At 43.0% G+C, this 17,754-nt stretch overlaps 1 pseudogene; it reads right to left on the minus strand.

Moving 5' to 3' along the window:
• Positions 1 to 12,240: 12,240 nt before the first annotated feature.
• Positions 12,241 to 12,359, minus strand: LOC133371568 (5S ribosomal RNA; annotated as a pseudogene).
• Positions 12,360 to 17,754: the final 5,395 nt, after the last annotated feature.

The raw sequence follows: 17,754 nt of genomic DNA on the forward strand, positions 1-17,754 counted from the left end.
TGAGGGCACCAATCACAAAATGTCTGCCCTGGGGAACATGGCTTAACACAAAATAAGAGAGAGTACAGTCATTGCTGTTTCTCCCTTCACCTGACCCCACCCTCAGACCATGCTTATAGGGGGAAGTCACCTATGCTCTGCGGTTCCTGATTGTGGAGATATATCTGTTAAAGTCACAAGAACCCTGTTTTCCCCAATGCCAATCCTAAACCAAAGCCTAGGCTGCCTTCCTGTACCCACTTACTTGGGAGTAATTCCCATTCAACATAAAAGAGTTACTTCTGAAGTAGACAAGTATACCATTGTAGTGTAAGCTAACTATACACTGAATTCTTAATGTGTGTCTGGACATCATCTTCTGTACAGCAGGAGACATGCCTCAACCTAAGGATGTGTTTCAGTTCACATATTGTTTCAGAAAGTGTGAATGCAGTAAGTTCACCTTTAAATGTGAACTGAATCAAAAATTTTCCCCATTCCTAAATGTTTGGGCAGCACCTACCCTCTCAGATTTTGTGTTGCTCAACACAGGTGTGATAACACTTGAACAGATCTTCTGTTTGAATATGATAAAGACATATGAGTCTATCCACAGCCCATCTGCCGGTCCATGATTAGGGGCTTCCGGATTTCACAGTCCTGCCCCTGTTGCCATTTGCCGTTCACCATGGGACTTTTGGTTTGGTTTGGTTGAAAGATGCCTGTGCATGAATTTGTTTTATGTGGGGAGATCGGCATACAATGTTCAACACACAATCTTGACAGAAAAAGGCTTTGATCTAATGGCATGGATACCACGATGATTGAAAGTCTTTATCTGCTTCAGCCTTCATCCGCTTTCACAGCTGTTGTAACATACACATTGTTATCCTCCTCCTGTTCTGCCATTCAGGACATTCATGGATTGTTCTTTGTCTGGTTCCTCTCCCTTGACCTTACCGTCATGGGTGATCCTGCTGGGAGTACATGATTCCTGACAGCATCGCTCATAGGGTTCATTGGAACACACAAGCCCACTCACAACTACAAGGTGACGATCCAGCATGATGAAGGCTTTCTACCATTCTTTGATTAGCCTGGATTTTAAACATTAATCAGACAGTTAAGCCCATTCCATTTAAACATGCATAAACATTATGACACTTAAATAAAAAATCTTTCTGAGACCCTAGAAGAAAGAGGATAGCTTCTACTGAATACAGGTTAACTTCTAATTTAATACCCACACAAACTACTGTTCTGTGCTATGAGAAAAGACAACTTTAATTTTGTTGGATGAACACCAAATCTAGAATATTACCTTTATAGCAAAGGCGGGGAACTTTCCTCAGCCCAAGGGCCACATCCTCTTATAGGCAACCTTCTGTGGGCTGCATGTCAATAGTGGGCAGCATCAGAGGCCAAAAGTGAGTAGAGCAATAGGTGTGATTAACAGCTTTGTAAAGTAGACTATTTTCCCCTCCATGCAAAAGTCAGAAGTTTCTACACGCACATCTCCATCCTCCAGGGAAACAAGAGACATTATCACAGTTCAAGGATATGTCCCAGCCAGGCAAAAGCAATTGATGAGGATGTGGAGCAAGGGCAGCGGGTGGTGTGGCCTTAAGAGGTAGGGAAGTGCTAGAATCCCACCCAATTCATATTTGGTGCAGAATTTTCTATTAATTCGCTTATTGTCTATCATTGCAGATCACATTTTTATTTAGCTATTTGCCATGTCTATTTTTGAAAATAGTTTATTTTTTTAAAAATCCACCTCTAGAATATCAATATTAAGAATGATGGTTTTATTGATATTTCTTTTCAATATCAATATTTTTACAAGGGGGAAAATGGATTGGTAAAAGCAGCCATTAGTGGACAAAGAACAAACTCGAATTGATACTGTCCTATTAAGTCGACAGAATGCTTTCAAACCAGCACTGGCCAAATGGATCCCATCCCTAAAAAAGGGGCACAAGATGCAGTAATGGCCACCAGCTTGGATGGCTTTAAAAGAAGATTGACAAATTCATGGAGGACAGGGCTACTAGCCACGATGGCTGTGCTCTGCCACCCTAGTCAGAGGCAGCATGCTTCTGAAAACCAGTTGCCGGAAGCCTCAGGAGGGGAGAGTGTCCTTGCACTCGGGTCCTGCTTGTGGGCTTCCTCCAGGCACCTGGTTGGCCACTGTGAGAACAGGATGCTGGACTAGATGGGCCACTGGCCTGATCCAGCAGGCTCTTCTTATGTTCTTATGTTCTTATGAAAGTCCCAAGGGCTGGATAGATAGAGAGGCCTGAAGGGCTATATTCAGCCCCCTGGTTTGAGGCTCCCCTCCTCTGTCTTACAGTAACACACCAGAAATGAAATGGATGCAAGCAATAATAATATAAATGGCCTGCGGCACCTTAATGACTAATTAATGCATGACAGCACAAATGGATCTTTGGATCTGGCATGCTAATCCTCCTTGGATAATCCTCACTGGATTCCTTTCCCATGCATCCTGCAATTCCACCTCCCCCTTCCCTTATTTGTAACGTCAGGATAATATGGGTTGTTGAAAGAATCCATGCGTGAAGCACATTGAGCTCTATGAAAGGATTAACTATTCTTATTTTTAGCTAAAACTATTCACCGTTTTTGGGAACTGTTTCAGCAATTAAGGAAATGATTCTATTACATTTTTGTCTCTGCTTGGCTCCTTTTAGGGATGGGCAAAAAATGTGATTCAGTTTGCCTTTCAAGCCAAATCTATCAAATTCATACTTTCTGAAACAATATGGGAACTGAAACACAGCCATCCTTCAAAATTCACACTTACATTCACAAAAATGTTACATTCACACATTCACAAAAATGCATATGTTAGGGGAAAGTGTGCATACAAATGAATATATGAGTGAAAATAACATACATAAATGCATTATATGACAAGAAAGGGCTTGCAAAAGTGTACATTAGTCAAAACTGCCCATGCAAATGTGCTTTTTAGGAGTAATTTGCACTGGAGAATTTTCATGAGGATTTTTTTTTAAAAAAAATGGAAATTGCTGCAGAAATGTGGAGAACTGAATCTAAGATTGAAAAAAATGAGAAACTGAGAGAACTAAAATTGACAGATCTTTCCATCCCTAGGTCATTTACAGACATCTACAGTTCCTTCTTTTGAACTCTTATTTGACTTCACTGTGTAATCCAGAATTGGCCTGGGTCACTCAAGAGAGCCAATCTAGGAAACATTCTTTTTACTCTCAGTTGACTTCACTGCCCTCAGTGGAATCATCATATAGCGAAATCTGGTTGATTATAGAGCATTGGGATGCCATACCCTTCACTACATGATCCTTGACTGCCTGGGGTAAGCTTTTTGACTAAAACATGAAAGAAACAGTAAGGAGAGCAGGGAATGGTTCTAAAATAGCAATGGCAGTAACTGCTTAGGAGGCCAGCTCTGGGTCCAAAGCATCACTCATAGGAATAAGACTGCGACTCTGATACAACAGATATCATATTTAGGATTGGAGTTTAAGGTGATGAGCTAAGGCAGTTTATGTTAGCATGGGTGTTGAATGCTGGCAGAAGCTGAACTGTAACACAATTCCTGTTGATTTTATTTATTTATTTATTGTATTTGTATACCGCCCCATAGCCAAAGCTCTCTGAGTGGTTTACAAGAATTAAAAACATTAAAAACAAATACACAAATTTAAAAACACATTTTTAAAAAGCAATTTAAAACACATGCTAAAATGCCTGGGAGAAGAGGAAAGTCTTGACCTGGTGCTGAAAAGATAACAGTGTTGGTGCCAGGCACACCTCGTCAGAAAAATCATGCCATAATTTGGGGGCCACAACTGAAAAGACCCTCTCCCTTGTTGCCATCCTATGAGATTCCCTCGGAGTAGGCACTCGGAGGAAGGCCTTGGATGTTGAGCGTACTGTACAGGTGGGTTCTTGTTGGGAGAGGCGTTCCATCAGGTATTGTGGTCCTAAGCCATGTAAGGCTTTATAAGTTAAAACCAGTACCTTGAATTGAGCTTGGATGACTGCACCCAACGGTTTCATGTAGATGTTGAACAGCATGGGGGGCAGAACTGGCCCCTGTGGAACCCCATACTAGAGAGTCCAGGGTGCCGAGCAATGTTACCCAAGTACCACCTTCTGGAGCCGACCTGTCAAGTAGGAGCGGAACCACCGCCATGCAATCCCCCCACTCAGCCAGTCTTCCCAGAAGGATACCATGGTCAATGGTATTGAAAGCTGCTGAGAGATCAAGAAGAATCAACAGAGTCACACTCCCCCTGTCTCTCTCCCAAAAGAGGTCATCATACAGGTCGACCAAGGCTGTTTCCATGCCAAAACCAGGCCTGAAACCTGACTGAAATGGATCCAGATATTTGGTCTCATCCACGAGTGTTGATGGAGCATCCTTCACCGTAGATACAATCACACTGAGATTCTGACTTTAAGAAACAAGAAACTGGCATTAAAGAAAATACATGTTGATAGGAAAGATCCCTAGTTCTGGTTAACTAAGGTGGAGATGCAACAAGACACTCTTGTTCCTTAAGAGAAGAGAGACCCAAAAGATCTCCTCTCCAGGGGAGGAAAGGAGGAATAAAGAAAGAGAGTAGGTACTGAGGTCAGTAACCCTATCAGTCCAGCACTGGAAAGAAGATCAACAGAGGTTAGAAGGGAAAGGACAGTCTAGGAAACATGGAGTTTCCTTCCTCTGTCTCCTTTTTTCCATGAAGACACATCAGCCTTCAAGCTTGGTTGCATCACAATAGTACCAACAGTTTATAGGCCAACACCAGGTCTAATCCAGCATCCTGTGATAAGGTGATGAATTACACCATGATTAAGATTGACCAGTAAAAGGTCATTTCTACAGTGGTCAGATTAAAATGAAACCAAAAAAACAATATTATGTTTTTTTTCCAGAGTTGTGGTGTCTATTTTATTGTGGGCCAAATACCAAATTCCAAAATTAGGGACATTTCTCTAGCACAGGAATGCAGCTCTCATAATTCCTGAACACTGACCCTGAAGGCTAAGTCTGATGGGTGTTGGAGTCCAACAACAACTGGATAGCTACAAGTTCTCCATCTCTGCTCTAGTATAAGGTCTCTGTCAAATATATCCTTTTCCTCAATAGTCATAAACATTCACTATAATTTTTGCAAAGCTGACAGACAATCCATTTCCACTGATAATCCATAACCCAGCTCCATCTTTCTGTATCAGCAGCCATGTCATCTCTCCCACCCCAACTCTTCTGCCTCTCATTGTTTACCTTTCCCTTCCTTTGCCAGGTGTTCAATATTCTCAGTCTGAAGTAAAAAGCTCATTTGTGTCAGTCACTACAATGAGGTACCTGATAAATTCTTTAAGGCTTAACATTTATCATTTTCAGTTATCGCTGAAAAGTTAAACTCACTGACACCGGGAGAAAATATTCCAGCTACTTTGGAGAAATATAACACAAGATCCTTTCAAGTCCCCCATATCATTGGCTCTGTGTGCTGTGAAGCATCAATCTATCCTCTAGTAAAGTTGTAATGGGAGATAGAGAAAAGAGGGGCACAATATTAAAATCCAGGACCAGTTCTCAGGCTGTTAATGCCCAGAGCCAGAACCGTTCAAGCTTCTGAGATCATACAATAATAGGGTGTTCACCTGTAAAATTCCTGGACCTATATAGGAATAACCCCTCAAAACAAGAGCTGAGCAGAAAGGGGCCTTCAGAATTCAGCTCTTTATTTCCAGGTGGTGAATGGTGGAAGATATGGGAAATATTTTCGGAGGGTGGTGTTATTCACAAGTTTTGTGGGACTTATTAGATAGTGGCAACAGTGACTACACCCCACCCACCCCCACTTTAACTTAATTAGAGCTCCTGTAGTTGTCCGCTTTCCAGAGAGGGACATTTTCCTCCAATGATGTCCCACCCTGGAATGTTTCTAGGTCATACACCCCATAATTCCAGTGGCATTGTGGAGGAAAATGGTGGCCTCTGAAAGGCCTTTACTGTTCCTGGTCAGCTTGGTTTCATTTTTTTTTAAATGCAGTCACTGCTTTTAAAAGTGCAGCATTTTGAGAATACATACGTCCACAGAGTAATGTGGAACATTATGGAGTCCCTGATCTGAATTGAGACATCTTTTTAACAGCTTACTCCAACTCAGGCATGTGAAAGCCTCATCTAAATCAGCCCTATTTACCTTGCAGTTAGGGAAGTACAGAGCATCAATGCACGTCCCTAACTCCCCTTCCCCCTCCTATTTAGTCTCCAGCCAGAAGCCAACTCCTGCACATTTTCACCCTGTGCAGGTCTCTCTTGTTTCTTAACAAAGTCCCCCTAGTTAGAGATGGAAGGATCAGTTCTCTCAGTTTCTCATTTTTCCAGATTTGAATTTGGTTCTTCACATATTGCAGCAGTGTGTGTGTGTGTTTTAAATAAAAACCTCATGAGAATGCATCAGCATTGTAGTGTGAATTTCTCCTAATAAACATGTTTATATGCTGTTTTGACCAATTACACAGTTTTGCAAACAATGTCCATAATGCAATGCATTTTGTGTGATGTTCTCAACAATATATTCATTTTTATGCACACTTTCCCCTAATATATGCATTTTTGCAAATGTTGCTTGGTTGGAAAATTGCATAGCAAAACGGAGAAGTGCAAATTCCAAAGGATTGCTGTGTCTCAGTTTGCATGTTGTTTTGAGGAAAGTGCAAATTTGATAGTTTCAGCTTTAAATGAGGTCTGAATCAAATTTCTCCCCCATCCCTAGCCCTAGTTTACCACAACTACTGTTGTGTGGCTCTTTACTTCCCACCTTCATTCACAATGCATATTGCCTTGATAATTATTTAGAAAGGAAAGACAGATAGATAGACATTCACTGGCCTGTGTGTCCTGCCTCCTTGCTTCCACTTAGTAGCTGTCTCTGGTCCAGTTATGCCTATGAAATTTGGACATTAGGAAAAAGCCTTAGGGGAATGAATGAGACCTGGAAAAAAATGGACAAGCCGCAACTGGAAGAAGGAAAAGGAATGCAAACCAATTGTATAAACTATCCATTCTCAAACAGGGATTGATATCAACAGCACGGAGGTTAACCATGGTCTGGTGGCATAGGAAGTTGGATCTGGAAAAAGAAGAAGACTAGAAATGAATCCAGAGTGATTAAAAATTAGGCCAAAGGACAAGTCAGTGTTGGTCGTTCCCAGTCCAAATTGTGGAATGTGAAGGGATAGGAGAGAACTGCATCCCCACAATGGCTATGTATGGAAGTGCTATAGTAAGAGTGATTATTAGGGCTATACATACCTCCCCAATCTGAACTAGGATTTCAGATAGTGAGCTAGCAGTGAACACGGTGGTGAAGAAGACCCCAGCAGTCAGCAGGATCGCACTCTCTGCTCACCAGCTGATGATCAATTAATCCAATTCAGTTTGGCTGTGCACCTATGTTCCCCTGGTAGGAAAAGGGACACTCAGCCAAATCACAGTGTGGGTCTGTTTGAAAGCCAAGTACAATGGAAAGAGCTTAGCTGTAACAAACAAAGTTTTGAGATGATGCCTTTGGTGTTGAAAGATACTCTAAAGCCTTCATGAAATGTCATAGGGCCACGTGGATGGGGCCAAGATGGCTTGCACTCACTGGTATTGCCCCCTCCCTGATCCACATGTTTTAACTATAACTGCAAACAAGGCATCCAAATGCATAAACTGTATGCACACAAGCTCTGTGTACTGGAATGTATTTGGAAGAATATTATATTTGGAGGAGATAAGTGGAATCAAGCAATTGTCCCTTTAATGCCCTAGTTGGAGCCCATAACATGCTGTTATGTTGCATGTGCTCATTGTAATACTGAGTCTCCTTTCAAGCTGTGTGCTTTAAGGAGCTGTGTGGAAATGACAAACAATGTCATAAGGGGGTGCGGTTAAAGGGAGTTTGTGTTGGCAATTTACTAACATAATCATAACCACTAGCGGTGCACACGATTAGCATGGGAATACCCAGCTATCTTTATTGGTTGTTTACCACTCCATTGAAGTTAACTAGAATGGAATGTGAGGGGCTTGGGGCTTCAGGTCATAAGGTCAAACTCTGGCAGAGTTCCACAGTGATAGTGAATGGTGGTAGACTGCCAGCCCTTTCATCTGGAATGAGTATGTGGAAGATGTCATGGTTATCTTCTTTGGCTGCTTATCCAGCAGTTAGGTGCGTTTCTTATCAGTGGGAAAGAATGCAGTTATCTCCTTTGGCTGCCTGCAGAATAATTACTGCTTTAACTTGGCATGACTACACATGATTTGTTTAGGCCAATGATGTATAAGTGGGTTTGATTAATGCAGCAATCATCTTTTGTCCACATACCTTAAAAGCATATATAGGGATGAGAGGGTCACCTGCTCCAAGAGACTCCAGAGGCACACTTTAAGGCAAGGACAGGAGGAGAGCGTGTGACTGATGGCTCAAAGTTCAACAATTGCTAATAACAACTACAGGTGTTCTCCAGCAACTGTAAGATTGGGTATTCCGCTCTTTTTGCTTCCTTTTGTTCATTTTGCCCTCATCCTATGAATAAAGCTGTCAATGAGCACATTTGGTGTTAATTTCATTCCTACCCGATTTTTTTCCTAAAGAACCTCTACCCTTTGGCAGAATCCTCTCTTCACAGCTTCAGATGGGGGAGTACAATGAGCATGCTGCTGTTCCCTCCACATATATGCATTTTGCATGTACAGTCTAAAATCAGATTATAATAATTTAAAATTAACATGAATTAAAATGCCTCAGAGAAGAGAAAGGTTTTAACTTGGCGCCGAAAAGATGATAGTGTCGGCGCCAAGCACACCTCCTCGGGGAGACTATTCCATAGTTCGGGGGCCACCACTGAGAAGGCCCTAGATCTTGTCACCACCCTCCGGGCTTCCCTATGGGTCGGAACCCGGAGGAGGGCCTTCGTAGTAATAATGATTTATTATTATGAGTAGTAATAGTCGTATCAGGGCCTTTTTTGTGACAGTACAGAGTACCGGCACCTCTTTTTTTGCTGCCTGTGATAGCCATTTTATGCTGGCACTCAACAGCACTTTTATCAATATATGAGTACTGACACGTCACTTTTTTTTTAACCAAGGATTGCAGGGACAAGGATTGTAGTTGGTAAGTAGCCATTGGTCTTGCATTTGGTCAATAAATTGTCCTAGATAATACTGCAGCAACAGCAGTAGTAGCAGCAGGAACCCTTTGTAGCCTATAGAGAAGATTCTGGAGCATATTTGCTTCCCCATACCTTCCTTTGCTACCACCATCATCATCAAAAGGTCTGAGGAGAAGACCTTATACGTCACTGTTCCCCAGTTCATCCAGCAGCCACAGCTCCTGAGAGTTCAAAGGGCTGTGAACTGTTGTTACCATCTGTCCAGAGCAGCAGTGGCAAGAAGAACATCTGGTGGGATGGGGAGAAGGCTGTGAAAACATCTGCCTCCAACACCTTCCTTTGCCACAGCAGCCTTTGAGAACAAGGAGCCACATGGTACTAGCATTTTAAACCATCAACAACCCCTGGTGTTCTGGATCTATCACTGTCACAACAACTTAATCAGTCCATAAATCTCATTTCATTATTCTGAGCTGCCATTACTGCTGAAAAGCAATATAGAAACATTGATCTTAAAATATATGGGGGAAAATGTTTCTGCTACTATTATCAGATGATGACAAATGCCTAATTACAATCTGTAGACTCTATCAGTTATAATTAGACACTAGGCAGAGCGAAATGTTTCTTTCTTTCTTTCTTTTTTCTTTCTTTCTTTCTTTCTTTCTTTCTTTCTTTCTTTCTTTCTTTCTTTCTTTCTTTCTTTCTTTCTTTCTTTCTTTCTTTCTTTCTTTCTTTCTTTCTTTCTTTCTTTCTTTCTTTCTTTGCTACTACAGTGGACATAATTAGATATACATTCACCCCTGAGACAGACATTTCTTGTGACAGTCACTGCCTAATATCAACAGAGAAACCATTTGATTTGTATAAGAGTCCCCCATCCATATTTATTGAATGACCTAGAAGCTCATGGTGCAAGCTTGTCTTGATGATTTCCATTCCACGCTCAATCATTTGTGAACAGCCATGTTTGTAAGGCCCAATGCTTTCTAACAAATAAAATGATTGATTTCTTCAAAAAATATAGGTCAAAACCAACAACCCTCATGCCGGCTAGTCACTAGTGAAACCACAAACCAATAGGTCCCTGTGATGCATAAACTCAGTCTATTCTGCATTCTTTCTTGTAATGGAAGCATTAATGGAAAGGTATAGCTGTGGGGGAAGGGGTGTAGTCCTCCAGGGTCTCTGGGGAACTTAGACCCTTTACTTTTTTGGGAGCAAGGTCCCAGCAGGGTCCCAGCAGGGTCCCTATGTCTCCTGCATCCTGTGAGCCCATCAGCATGAAAGGGGTGTGAGTTAGCTACTGAGCAGAGTCTTCTAACATGCTTCCTTGACCTTTCCTGCTGATTGGAGCCAATAAGAGTGAAAGAAGTGAGTCAGCCACTGAGAAGACGCTTCTCAGTAGCTAACACTCTCCCCTTTCATGCCTATTGGCTTCTAGGGATATCTGTTGTTGTGGGAGAAGGCATTAATAAGGAACTCATTCCCAACTCAGCAGCAAAAAAAGGGATAGGAGGCATGGCTGTGACTAACATGAAGGGACTCTGCACTTCTGAATTTGCCACTACACTACTGATTGAGATACGTACATTTTCTTCTATGAGATCACAGAATGTTGAACCAATGAAGGGAGAGGCATGGAATGCTGGGAAAAAAGCAAGGGTGAATGTTGGGTAGGTAAATCAAAAGGAGAACTGAGGGAAAAAAGAGAGTGAAAAGAAGAGCTGATGGGGAAATGTCTGAGAGATGGGGTAGAAGATGCAAAGCAACTGAATCGATAGACCAGAGATGGACAGCCTTTCTCAGCCGAGGGCCGTATTTCCTTATGGGTAAACTTCTGGGAGCCACATGCCAGTGGTTGGCAGGACCAGAGGCAAAAGTGGGTGGAGCAACAAATGTTAATTTTACCGGGCCCAGCCTCCAAGAGGTCTTCTGTATCTGTAAAAGTTGTGCAGGGGGAAGGGAGAATTCCACCTTGTGGTTTTTCTCATTACAGTGTTGCAAGAACACCTGCACTTGGCTGACTTTCTCTTCTCCTAAAGATACAGGATCAGTCTCAGGCCCTGAGCCTGGCAACCCTAAGCAAAAGGGATGATCAGAGCTGAAGGACGCATTCCAGCCAGTCAAAAACATTCAAGGTTGGTGCAAAGTAGGGCTGACGATGGGGGGACACTGCTGGGGAGGGGTGTGGCCCAGGGGGCCTCTTAAGGGCCACTCAGAGGGTTGCATTTGGTCTTGGGGCCTGAGGTTCTCCCGTCCTCAAACAAATACCACAGAAGAGAGGTTTTCCTCGGGATGGCTACAGAGGATGAAAGGGTTAAATTCCCCTCCATCTCTGCTCTGGTCCTGTTAATTATCAGCTGTTGAAATTTATGTTTTTTTCTAAACCAAAACAAAACAGCATGTTTGGTGCAAATGCACATTTAATGTCACACACCGTTTGGCTCTAAAGCTGCAGTTATTGGAGGCAAATTAAATTGGATGCCTAAAAATCTGTGATTGCAGAGATAGACCTTTAAGGTCGGGACTGCCAATGAACTCTGTGAGATATTGTCTGCATATGTAGAATGTGATCCCTGTTGCCACAAAGAATTGCATCAGGTACGATGAATCGGATGATTGAGTTAAAAACAAAAGCTGGTAAGAGGAGGCTTGTAACGCATATCATTGTTTTGGCAGTTGCAGCCTTGGCAGTTTATTCCCTAGACGGGTGGGAATTTTCAAGCTCAGGGACTCTCTAGCTCCAGATTTCCTGCATCAAGCAGGAAGTTCCATTAGCTAGCCTATCAGGGACATAGGAAGCAATGTTGGTGGGGCAATGCCTCACTTGCCCTAACAGTGCGTCCTCCCTTGGATCACACTGGCTTTCACAGGACTATAGGAAACTGCCTTATACTGAGTGAGATCTTTGGTCCATTTAGCAGCGAATACTTTGTTGGCATATGCCTTCAAGTCGATTATGACTTATGGCGACCCTATGGTTTTATATATATATATATATATATATATATCCATAGGGTTCATGGTAAGAGGTATTAAGAGGTGGTTTACCATTGCCTTCCTCTAAACCTATGGCACCCGATATTCCTAGGCGTTCTCCCATCCAAGTACTAACCAGGCCTGACCTTGCTTAGCTTCTGAGATCAGATGAGATCGGGCATGTTCAGGGTAGTATGGCCATAGCGCACAAAATACTCACTATTATTTTCTGCACTGACAGGCAGCGGCTCTCTAGGGTTTCAGACAGGGAATCTTCCCTAGCCCTACCTGGAGATGCTGGGGATTGAACCTGGGACCTTCTGTATGCAAGGCATCTCTGCAATTCTAAGTCTCCTTCAGTCTAAATCTTATGCCTTCTGTGTTAAATTTTACCTTTGTAGTCCCTTTAGTTCCACTCCCTATATATATATGTATGTGTGTGTGTGTGTGTGTATATATATATATATATATATACATACATATATATACATTATATATATATATATACATATATATATATACATTATATATATATATATATATATATATAATTTTATGTATTTTAATTTAGTATAATGTATTTGTGATTCTACTGCTTACAAGTTTATTATGTACCTGTTTGTTTTTATTTTCGTAAGCCGCCCTGAGTGCCCTATTAGGTAGAAGGGTGGGATAGGAATATTTTAAAATAAATAAATAACATCAGTGGTGGGCAACTTGTGGCTGTCCAGATGTTGTGTGATTCCAGTTCCCATCAGCCCCAGACAGAACGGCCAATAGTTAGGGACAGCGGGAGTTGGAGTCCAACAAGCTGGGCTCAGTCCATCAGCACAGCAGAAAGACCAGCTTCATCAGACACCTTCTATCTCTGAACTGTATGCCAGCTGGTCATTTTAATACCTACTATTTAAGAATAGGTTCCTGCGTTTGGTTTTTGCCCTTTCCCTCCCTGTCCCTTTCTCCTTGTGCATCATGTTGTAAGCCTGTAGGCAGGAACTGTCTTGTTGTAATTGATAGCCTTTTTGGCTGAAGAGTATACTGAGTCTAACTATTGCTCCATCTAGCTCAGTATTTTCTACACTGGCTGGCAGCAGAGGCTCTCCAGGGCTTCAGACAGGCGTCTCTCTCAGCCCCACTTGAAGATGAACCTGGGGCCTTTTGCATGGAAAGCAGATGCTTTACCCTTGAGGTATGGCCCTTCCCCTAAAGCTGTTTCTGCGCAGAAAGCTGCCTTATCAGGAAATCAGACTTTGGGTCCATCTAGCTCAGTATTGTCTTCACTGACCGGCAGCAGCTCTCCAGGGTTTCAGACAGGGAGGAGTCTCTCCCAGCCCTATCTGGAGATGTCTGGGATTGAATATGGGACCTTCTGCATTCCAAGCAGATGTGCTCCCACTGAGCTCCAGCCCCTTCAGATCTTTATCTTTTTTCTCTTCCTGTGTCATCTTATCCTAATGAACTGTCTAACCAACTTAATTCACAGTTCATCCAGTGCTTGGCTTGTAAAGGTTTCTTTCCAAAAGGAAAATTAATTGGCATTTCCAATTCTAATCATTGGAAGGTAATACTGCAGCTTTAAGGGCTGAAGGAGAACGTTCTGTGGAGTGGTTCATGAGGTTCATCTTTGATGCGAGACTAACACGCTACCAAAAAATAATAGTCTCATAAGGGAGAAGCTTCTAGCTCCAGAATGCAGTGTTCAGATATAAAGGCAGTTTAGATGAAAATTGCCACCTTTTTCTTTATGCCAGTGGGTTTTTTTATATCTTCCCCTGACCTTGAAAGCACAAGGGGATTTGTGGAGAGGTCCAAGGAAAGTTCAAACAGCTGATGCAATCAGAGAAACAAATGTATGTGTATTTATCCTTAAAGAGCTCATGAAACAGTCACACACATATTTTAAAAAGTCTTATATTGTCACTGAAATGATTGATGCACGCAGCAGCGTTTTTTTCCAAAGGCAGCATGAATGGATTTGAAGGATATACAGAAAACAGAATGATCTTTTCAGGTTTCCCGACAAAACACTTTTTTGAGCTGTGGAAGGGTGAGGGGTGGGTGGGGGAGAGACACAAGTGTGAACCTAAGAAAAAAGACGTAGGCTGACAGGACATCCATGGGAACTGAAACATGACATGCCTTGAGTGTGATAAACATTAAACTAAAGGTTATGACTATTGCAGCCATGACAGTCAATGGAAAAGAAGAGGTGCAACTGAAATGGGGAAATCCTTCAGCTCCATGGGCCAATCTTGACCCACTAAGGGGTGCTGTTTGGCTGTTGAGGCCACTTCCCCGAAAACCACTCCCACTTGTCAATCAGCTTCTGTCACTGGGTGACATCAGCTGATGGGCGGGGGTTTTCAGTCGTACTGGGTGTTGTTTCACCAGAGCATTCCCTGCAGGGAATGTGCTAGCAAAGCAGACCCCTGCAAAGAGCAGGATTGAACCCTCCACTCATCAGTTGGTGAGTGAGCAGAGAGTTCAGCCTGCTTGGTGCTGCATCGCCAGTGTGTTCCCTGCGTGCAACGTGTGAAGAACATTCAACATTTTTATTAATGACTTGGATGAGGAGGTGCAGGTGAGTGGGTTTGGATCAAGATGAAGGAGGCGTGAAAATTGGAGGGAGAAATATCAATAATTTAAGATATGCAGACGATACCGTACTACTAGTAGAAACCAGTAATGATTTGAAATGAATGCTGACGAAAGTTAAAGAGGAAAGCACAAATGGAGGACTACAGCTGAACATCAAGAAGACTAAAGTAATGACAACAGAAGATTTATGTAACTTTAAAGTTGACAAGGAGGACATTGAACTTGTCAAGGATTATCAATATCTTGGCACAATCATTAACCAAAATGGAGACAATAGTCAAGAAATCAGAAGAAGGCTAGGACTGGGGAGGGCAGCTGTGAGAGAACTAGAAAAGGTCCTCAAATGCAAAGATGTATCATTGAACACTAAAGTCAGGATCATTCAGACCATGGTATTCCCGATGTCTACGTATGGATGTGAAAGTTGGACAGTGAAAAAAAGCAGATAAAAGAAAAATCAACTAATTTGAAATGTGGTATTGGAGGAGAGCTTTGCACATACCATGGACAGCGAAAAAGACAAATAATTGGGTGTCAGAACAAATTAAACCAGAACTGTCACTAGAAGCTAAAATGATGAAACTGAGGTTATCATACTTTGGACACATAATGAGAAGACATGATTCACTAGAAAAGACCATAATGCTGGGGGGAAAAGGAGTAGAAAAAAAGGAAAGCCAAACAAGCGATGGATTGATTCCATAAAGGAAGCCATAGACCTGAACTTACAAGATCTGAACAGGGTGGTTCATGACAGACACTGTTGGAAGTCGCTGATTCATAGGGTCTTCATAAGTTGTAATCGACTGGAAGGCACACTACAGCAACAACAACAACATTTGTAAGCCGCCCTGAGTTCCAGCTTTGGAAAAAGGGTGGGGTAAAAATAAAGATAATAATAATAACAACAACAACAACAACAACAACAACAACAACAACAGAAGCATAGTTTCCAAATTGTGTGAAGTATCGGTTCCCCTCTATTCCACAATGATTAGGCCTCATTTTGAGTACTGCATCCAGTTCTGGACACCACACTTTAAGAAGGATTCAGACAAACTAGAGTGGGTTCAGAGGAGGGCAATGAGGATGATCAGGGGACTGGAAACTGGAAACAAAACCCTATGAGAAGAGACTGAAAGCTCCATGAAGTGTGTCTTGATGGAGTAGAACCGGTTGGCCTGTGCCCTTCTACCATGAGTCTGTAGAGGTGCGCTCCATTCTGCTAGAGCATTCTTGTGAACCGGGCCTGGCATCTGTGCTGTAATGCTGGTTGAGGGCTGCTCCTGCTCCACCTCCATTGAGGAGCCCTTGTCAGTCCCTGGGTTTGCTGCTCCTAAAGCAAATTGAACTCTCTTCAGGAGAGGAAGGTAATTAGAGGCCTGAAAGAGCCTCTGTGGGGTGGCCCCGGCCTCTCGCTTTTGAGTCTGTGCTCCACTCCACCTCAGACCCTTGTGGTCTGCCTCTCAATGTCTTGAAGGGACTACGAGATAATTCCCCATTCTCATCTGAGGAATGTGGGGGCTCCACTGTATGTTTAGACTTGCTTTTGGCCTCCCTCCCCCTGGTGGTGCTAGTGTTGGTAGGGCGGCTGGCTGCAGACGCTGGTGCAGAGCTGATGCCGCCAGCTAATGAACCAAATAGGGCCTCCTTGAGTCTCTCTGTAGGTCTGAGAACTCCAATGGGGCTCCCTGGCTCGAAGTTGACTGGCTTGATGATTGTGTTGAGCAGGCTGCTTGATGTGATATCCCACTGGACTTATCATCTGAGGCCTCTGAGATGGCTGTTTTGGTTGTTTTCTGCCCTGTTGGACCTGGGCCCATTAGGGGCTGTTCCCTGTCAGACAGGGGTGCTTGTGCCTGCTCCTCATGGCCCATGTACCTGGCCCTACATACAGCCTGGCTGGGTTGTATCTTCTCTCATATCATCCTGGCCTTCTTGGCCTTGGGAGGCTCTGCCCATGATGTGTTGGTTTGCAAGGACTGAGGAGCACCCTGTTTGATTGAAGGAAGGCTCTGGGCCACGTTAGTATGGGCAGCCTGCCCAACTGATGAGTAGGGTTGCTTGGTTGTGTCCTGCTTCGATGACATATATGTTGGCTATGAAGGCTTGCTCTGCCCACTGCCGCATTTGGCAAGGGAGGAGAGCATTAGAATCTAGTTGTAGCCAGGTAAATGTCCTCTATGGGGACTCTGTCCTCTCTGTGGCCAGTCCAAGTAGGAGGGTGAGGAGGAAAGGACAGGAAGGCAAGGTGGGGGGGATATAGAATTCCCTCCAAGAGGAGTAGTAATAGTAGTGGTAGAAACACCAATAATAATAATAATAATAATAATAATAATAATAATAATAATAATAATAATAATAATAATAATAATAATAATGCAAGTGAGCCAGGAGGGGGCGCTGCAGGCACTGGCTCTCTGCAACAGTAGGAGATGGGTAGACCTGCAGCCTGGGCCTTGCAGGTAAGCAAAAAGGAACCAGCAAGACAAAAAAGGTTGTTTTTAAAAAACTGAATATAGCCCCCTTTGGGAGTGTGCAATACCCACGTGCCCACTAATGCTATGTGGGGTTGCTCTCTACTGTGCTGAAAAAAAAAATCACGCTGGGGGGGGAAGGTAAAAAATGGTAGCCATTTCGCACCATAGAAGGTCCTCACAGGATCAAGGAGGAGGCAGGCAATCATCAGAGTACAATGGAGGTGTGCCTCTGTGTTGGGGAAAAGAAAGAAACCAAGCTAAGGAGGGGGAAGGCTTCCCTGTAAAGGAGGGAGGTGATGAGGGGTCCCAATGATGCTCAGAAGCTATTAAAGCAGAACCCTGGGGGGGAGGAAATTGAAGAAAACTCCCCAAGTTACCACAAGAGAAGACTGGAAGGGAAAGGATTCCTTCCCTGTTTAGTACTCTACGGTACAGTAGAAAAATAGGAGAAAAAATAGGTAAGAAAGGAAAAGGGGAGAAAAAAGCTAATTAATTCACACTGTCAATCAAAGTGGGAGTAAAG

Source organism: Rhineura floridana, chromosome 16 (genome assembly GCF_030035675.1).
Source record: "Rhineura floridana isolate rRhiFlo1 chromosome 16, rRhiFlo1.hap2, whole genome shotgun sequence".
Classification (NCBI taxonomy): Eukaryota; Metazoa; Chordata; class Lepidosauria; order Squamata; family Rhineuridae; genus Rhineura; species Rhineura floridana.